Source organism: Chionomys nivalis, chromosome 8, assembly GCF_950005125.1.
Source record: "Chionomys nivalis chromosome 8, mChiNiv1.1, whole genome shotgun sequence".
Taxonomy (NCBI): domain Eukaryota; kingdom Metazoa; phylum Chordata; class Mammalia; order Rodentia; family Cricetidae; genus Chionomys; species Chionomys nivalis.
In genome coordinates, this window is record NC_080093.1 from 61,786,857 (window position 1) to 61,794,246 (window position 7,390).

Sequence of the window (7,390 nt, forward strand, 5' to 3'; positions counted from 1 at the left end):
ATAAGGCAGAGGGAGACAGCTCTCACACACAGTCTCACTCTGAGATTACTGGAGGCAGGATAGCCATTTTCAGACTGAGGTAGAGATAAGAGCCAGTGGCTGACTGTTTTGCCTTTCTGATCCTCAGGCAAGTTTTATTTATTAAAATACAAGTGAAACACCACTGGCAAACCCTGTCTCATAAAGACTAGCTTGGACACTCACAAGCTAGCCAGCCTGGACTACAGTGCACAGCAGAAGCAAGAGACCCTGCTGTACCAAGGTGAGAGGAGAGAACTTACTCCCCAAAGTTGTTCTTGGAGCTGATCTTCACCCATGCACCATGGCACACACACACACACACACACACACACACACACACACACACACACACACACCGTACGCTCACATGCATAGCAATAAAAACAGACTAAACAGAACCCACCAACATTTCTAAAGTCCTGCCTCAGGCTCATAAATTCACAGACGAGCAAGCATAGCCTTCATCTCTGACATTAAGAACCCTATCTTGCGTGGCTAGGAATTTTCCGCCAGTGATTGTACTAAGCTAGTGTGGGAAGGATGAATGGAGTAGGGAAGCCTTCCTCAGGGTGAGTTCCAGCAGCAGCCCAGATGGAAGAAACACCAGGAAAAAGCAATCTGCTTGCTTGCCTGTCTTTGTTTCTTGACGGTGTGTTTAGCTGTTGTGGCTGCTACAGGCATCCTTCCCCAATATCAGACTCCTTGGCCTTCTAGTGCAGACTGCCCAAGACTATCCCAGGCCTTCGACATGAGCCTGGGATGCCTGAGGAATCCAGCCTTGTAACTGAGCTGCTACAGAGCTTTCAGCCTTTTCAACATGTATATGACCATCCTTGGACTACCTAGCCTGTGTCCTGTAAGCCAGTCTAATAGACCCCCTTTATAATATATATTCATTCTATCTGCACTGTTCCTCCAGAAAGCTGCGACTAATACACAGCTCATCTTTCAGATCCACCCCCAGTCTCTACCTTCTGGCTCAGCAGATGCCCTCAGTGCTGAGTCTAGCAACAACATGGAAGTGTAGGCTCTGGAGGCCTGTGTTCCAGCTGTCATTCTCCCCGTGACCACAGTCTGTATGCACCTCTCTGGACCTTCTCCATGCTTCTGAGTCAAGGCTGCATCTGTGCATTCAGCTGAGAAACAGTAAGCCCCAAGTCTGGGTCTTTCTGAATAATAGTGCTACACCATGCTCCCCTACTTGAGACACACCACTGAGGGGGTTGCTACTCTTTTCCCTTTTAAAAAGTTGAAAAAGAATGGTTTTGCCTTATTTTCCCTGTGAAACATTGAAAATAGTGAAATCACAAGGGAAAAATTAAAACATGGGAAGCAAAATTCCCATTGTAACTTACCTAGAGGCCCCTTATTTTGTATTTTGAGCTACTCACTGCAATTACTTATTACCTAAAAATAGGAAGAGAAAACGGGGTACCTCCAGGTGAGAGAGAGGGACCTTTCAAAATGGAAGCATTGCACGTTTTCCTTGGGGGTTCCAGAGGTATTAGTCACTACTGGACTAGATCTAAGTTTGCAGAGGAAGTAAGATGGAGAACAGGGTACAGAGGAGAGGAGAGGAGAGGAGAGGAGAGGAGAGGAGAGGAGAGGAGAGGAGAGGAGAGGAGAGGAGAGGAGAGGAGAGGAGAGGAGAGGAGAGGAGAGGAGAGGAGAGGAGAGGAGAGGAGAGGAGAGGAGAGGATTATGAGTAATGCGAAACACACCTGGGAGATGCACAGGTGGGACACACCTGGGAGATGCACAGGTGGGACACACCTGGGAAATGCACAGGTGGGACACACCTGGGGGATGCACAGGTGGAATGTTCATGAGACATCTAGGACTAGGACAAGGAATGTCACCTCCATGCCCCATCTAATCTAGCTGAGAAACATGGCCTGGAATTGAAATGATGGCTGCTATGACACATTGCAGCAATCAGCATTGCGAGCCTGCAGCATGCCAGGGTCTGAGGATCAGACGTGGTTCCACCCACAGGCAATTCAAGCCTAATAGCCAGATGAGGTGAACTACATGACAGACAGGGTAGGGATAGCACTATAATTTATTACAGGAAGAGGTTAGTGAGAAGGGCATATGATCATCTGTATGGGTGCCAGGAAACAGTTGCTAAAACCTCGTATCTGTTTCTGATACAAAATTTCAGTAGCTAGAGACTTAGAAATACACTTGCTCAAATTAAGAGTATCCATTAGAAATATCTAGCAAACATCACACTTGGCAATAAATCATTTGACATTCCCATTAAAGTCAGATTGGCAAGCTGCCAAAAGCGGGCAGCCCTTGGCACCATGTGCACATGCTCCTTTGTAGAATGACTTTGGAATCTTTGCGTCCACCTCCTGAACGTGGGCTGGCCTTGCCACATAGCTTGACATTGGAATGCAGAGAAAGTAACGTGCCTCTCCAAACCAATGACCCTGAAGATGCCATATGCTGTGTTCTTGCCTCCTGGGAGCACTGTATGAGCAGCAGCCTGGGCAGGCCACAGCTGGAGGCCAGGCCACACAACGCAGACTGCTCTGAGGCTGGCACCCAGTGTGATGCATATACTGGCAGCCCCTCAGACATTCTGCCTTAGTCACACCACAGATAGCTGCAGCAATCCCAGGGACTCTACAGAGGAGCGCAGTCCAGCTCAGCTGAAGCCTTGCCCACATCACTGACCTATAGAATGGTGAACAGATACAAACTCCTGATGCTTTGAGCCTCTGTGTCTGGAGTGCTTGCTAGGTATCATGATGGTTAAGCTTTAATTGTCAGCCTGTCACCGTCTAGAACAAGGTGGGAAGAAAGTCGCTACGAGGAGCTGCCAGCACTGGGGTGGTCTGTTAACGACCTAACCCACTGTGAGTGTTACCATTCCCTATGTAGGGGTTTCTGGACTGTGTTAATATGAAGAAATCAAGCCAAGCACACACAGCACGTGAACATGTATGCACTCTTTTCCCTCTGCTCTGGACTGGATGTGCTTCAAGATTATACCACTGTGACTTCCCTACTTTTGCAGACCGAACCTGCAACTGTGAAGTAAAATAAACCCTTTCTCCCCTATGCTGCTTTTTGTCAGAGTATCATAGCAACAGAAATGAAACCAGGATATCTGTGTGCACCTGCGTGTACACGTGTGTGTGCGCGCACGCGTGTATATGTGTGTGTGTGTGTATTGACTTCTTGGAAATGTCATTCAAACTAAAAAAGTAGTGTGGTTTCTTTAGTGGAATCTGCCAGTGGGAACGGGTGTTGGTTTCTTCTGTGGCCAAAGGTATGATGGGAGCCGGCCTTGCTCTTGCACTTCCGGTGTTGCCTTCTGTTCACATGTCAGAAATGGTATGTATCTTCCCCAACCTCACCATTTTATAATACACTGATCATATTGCCTGCCTTAATGACCTCATTTTAGCTGACGGCCTTTGTCTAGAGATAGCTTCAAGCAAGGCCACATTCTGAAGCACAGGGCATTGAGACTCATGAATTTCAGAGCTCAACATCTCAGGGTACCAGCAGGTGACTCATGGCTCCCACGTGTGGGGACAGGGATAATTGCTGTTATTGATCTTTGTTCTGAAGACTCTAACTAACGTAACAAGGTAAAAAAAATAAAATAAAATAAAAGAAGTTGATGCTAAATGGTGGGAAAGCAATGACAAGCATACCGTTACCGAGAGCCGCCCTGGTTGTCTGCATGGAACTGAAGCATTTGAGTGAAACACTACTGGGATGCCCTTTTAAAGATAATCCCTTAGGATTCTGCATTTATTAATATGTTTTCAAAGTACCTTCCCTTATGTCAGAAATAACTGAATGTATAATTCAGTTATATTCACAAAAGGCATGTACCAATGTTATTATTAGCATCACTAATAATACAGCGATATGTTCTTTAAATCTTAAAATAAAAATAATAGCTGAGTGTGATGATATGTGCTTGTCACCCAGCGTGCCAGGAGTTCAAGGGTAGGCATGGCTATATAGCAAGTTTGAAGCCAGCCTGGCATGCATAAGATCCTGCTTCAATAAAAAAATAAATAAAGACACAAACAGCAATCAGCAGTGGAATATCTAATGAGGAGGATGGGCGCGGTGCTAGTGGCAGTTCTACATGTACGCAGAGCAAGGATGAAGATTCGTACATAAATATGTATTCATCGGGAACAGGAGCTCATCAAACTAACACTTAAAATGGAAATTGGTACATTCATTTTGCTGCATAAAAATTACACTTGAGGAAATAGCTTTTTAAGGTTTATATTTATTGTTTTTAATTTTGGGTATGTGTGTGTGAGGGGTGTGTGCAAGCGAGTACAGATACCTGCAGAGACCAGAAGAGGGTGCTGGATGCTTTGGAGTTTGAGTTACAAGCCACTGGAAGTCTCTGGGTGTGGGTGCTGGGAACTGAACTCCCGTCTTTTAGAAGAGTAACATATACTCTTAATCACCAAACTATCCCTCAAGTCCTAGAAGTGCGCTTTAAAGTTCTGAATTTTATTAAAAGGATAAATCTTTAACATAAAAATGAAGACATTAAAATGTCCAAAAGAAATTCAGAAGAATGTTGTTAAAGCTTACTGTGAAAATGCTTTAGTCAACATGACAGAGAGAAGAAAGACTCATAAGAGACATAGATCAAAAGCTTAAAATGTCAAATTATGCATAATATGTTACATGATTGGATAGCAAAGGGCTCCATGAAGGCAGGGGACAGAATTGAGAGGAGAGCACTTACTTAAGGTTCAACACCACTCCCGGGGGGGGGGGGCGGGGGAAGGCAACAATAGTTCAAAAATTGCAATCTATTTGTTGAGCAATGGGGGCCCTTGAGAGGCATGACTTTCTGATTGAAGTGGGGGAAGAAAAATCCCCAGAACTCCTGGAGCTTAGGATGCTCCCAAGCTGAGCAGGCAGAGATGATACCTGAATGCAGATGTCCAGGCTGCTGGAAAGACGGGGATGGGTAGAGACACCCGTGAGCACAGGCAATGCTGTTCAGCCACAGTGGTGAGGACTGGCTGGGAGCATCTTTATTTTACCTTCATCAATCTACAACTTGGAGTTAGCCGGCAATGCGATGTCATCTCTGTCCTGTCCAGTCCCAGCCCCTTCTCTCTATAGGGAGGTGAAGAATGAGCCGAAGGGTGAGCTGTGCCCATTGTCCTCGGGTCCTTGGATCTCAGAAGCCCGCTTCCCTCTACCAAGCTACCAAAGGATGCAAAGAGCTGTTGCTTGTGCACTAAAGCAATAAGACTTGCTGCACTAATGAGAAATGAAGATTGAGAATACACCAGAATGTTTGCACTTTTTAAAATGACAGAGCTAAAGTCATGATGTGTTAACATAAGAAAACTAGCTCATGCAAAAGCGTCTGGATTTCATTACTATTTTGACAAGAGTTTGATTTTTAAAGACCCTCCAAAAAAATCAGGGGCTTTCAGGGTTCACATTTCTAGACATACCCTGAAACACTACTCCAAGGAAGTCCTCAGAAGATTGGCCAAAGATGTTTAATCAAGGGGGTTAATTTCAGGACACACACACATACATACACAGAAAGGAAAACAAAATGAAACGGAAGGAGTAGACTTTCTGCATCGTCTCCTAACATCCATCCTCACAGAGGGCAGTTGGCTTCTCAGAGCTACGTTGCTGTGATGTGTTGCTTTGCTTTCAGTGTAGGAAGGAAATCAGGTCTTCTACGTGGAGAAGAAAGGAACATTTTCAGACCTAGAGTTCTAGGTCTCCTTCCGTGCCTTATCAAATGTCTGAAGTCACATGTCATTAAAAAGATTTGATTCGATGTGGAGGGGCTTAAGGGAAGGCTCAGCAGTTAAGAGCACTTGCAGCTTTTTCAGAGGACCACAGTTTGTTTCCCAGCACCCATGTTAGAGAGCTCAGAACCACCAGTAACTCCAGATCTAGGGGATCCAACTCCCTCTTCTGGTCTGAAGTTATTGCCCTTATGTGCACATATCCAAACACAGATACACACACGCACTTAACTCAAAATAAAAAAAATCTTAAAATAAATAAATAAAAGCACTAAGATATAAAGATAATTAATAATATATAAGAATATATATTGTTCTTTTTATTGATTTTTATTGAGCAATACATTTTTTCTCTGCTCCCCTCCCTGCCTCTGCACTCCCCTTCAACCCTCTCCCAAGGTCCCCATGCTCCCAATTTACTCAGGAGATCTTGTCTTTTTCTACTTCCCATGTAGATTAGATCTATGTATGTCTCTCTTAGGGTCCTCATTGTTGTCTAGGTTCTCTGGGATTGTGATTTGTGGACTGATTTCTTTGCTTTATGTTTAAAAACCACTTATGAGTGAGTACATGTGATAATTGTCTTTCTGGGTCTGGGTTACCTCACTCAAAATGATGTTTTTTTTTTCTTACTTAGTTTTTATTCATAATCATAAACTTAACTCTGCAATCCAGCTAGACTTGAAGGGGAATGAGGAAAATATGGAACCCAAAGAACTTCAGTGAGAGCAGAGATTACAGGGTACTGCGAGCAGATGGGGCTGGGGTGCTCTCCTGAGCTACAGAAGGAATGGTCTGGTGGGTAAGAAGCCCGCAAGTCAAAAGAATTAGAGTTGTCCACAGTCGGAAATGGTGATCTTCTTGCTGGTCTTGCCATTCCTGGACCCAAAACGCTCCATGGCTTCCACAATGTTCATGCCTTCTTTCACCTTCCCAAAGACCACATGTTTGCCAGCCAGCCACTCAGTTTTGGTGGTGCAGATAAAAAACTAGGAACCGTTTGTGTTTGGTCCAGCATTTGCCATGGACAAGATGCCAGGACCTGAATGCTTCAGGATGAAGTTCTCATCCTCAAATTTTTCTCCGTAGATGGATCTGCCGCCAGTGCCATTATGGCGTGTGAAGTCACCACCCTGGCACATGAATCCTGGAATAATCCTGTGAAAGGAAGAACCCTTATATCCAAATCCTTTCTCTCCAGTGCTCAGAGCACGAAAGTTTTCTGCTGTCTTTGGAACTTTGTCTGCAAACAGCTTGAAGGAGACGCGGCCCAAGGGCTCGCCATCGGCCGCGATGTCGAAGAACACGGTGGGGTTGACCATGGCTGCAGAAAGCGATGAGAAGGGACAGCGGCGTCTGCAAAGCTCAAAATGATGTTTTATAGCTCCATCCATTTTCATGCAAAATTCAAGATGTCATTATTTTTTTTCTGCTGTGTAGTACTCCATTGTGTAAATGTACCACACTTTCCTTACCCATTCTTTGGTCGAGGGGCATTTAAGTTATTTCCGGGTTCTGTCTATGACAAACAATGCTGCTATGAACATAGTTGAGCATATGTCCTTGTGGCACGATTGAGCATCCTT

At 44.8% G+C, this 7,390-nt stretch overlaps 1 pseudogene; it reads right to left on the reverse strand.

The window, feature by feature from the left end:
* Positions 1–6,435: 6,435 nt before the first annotated feature.
* On the reverse strand, positions 6,436–7,158 carry LOC130880065 (peptidyl-prolyl cis-trans isomerase A-like; annotated as a pseudogene).
* Positions 7,159–7,390: the final 232 nt, after the last annotated feature.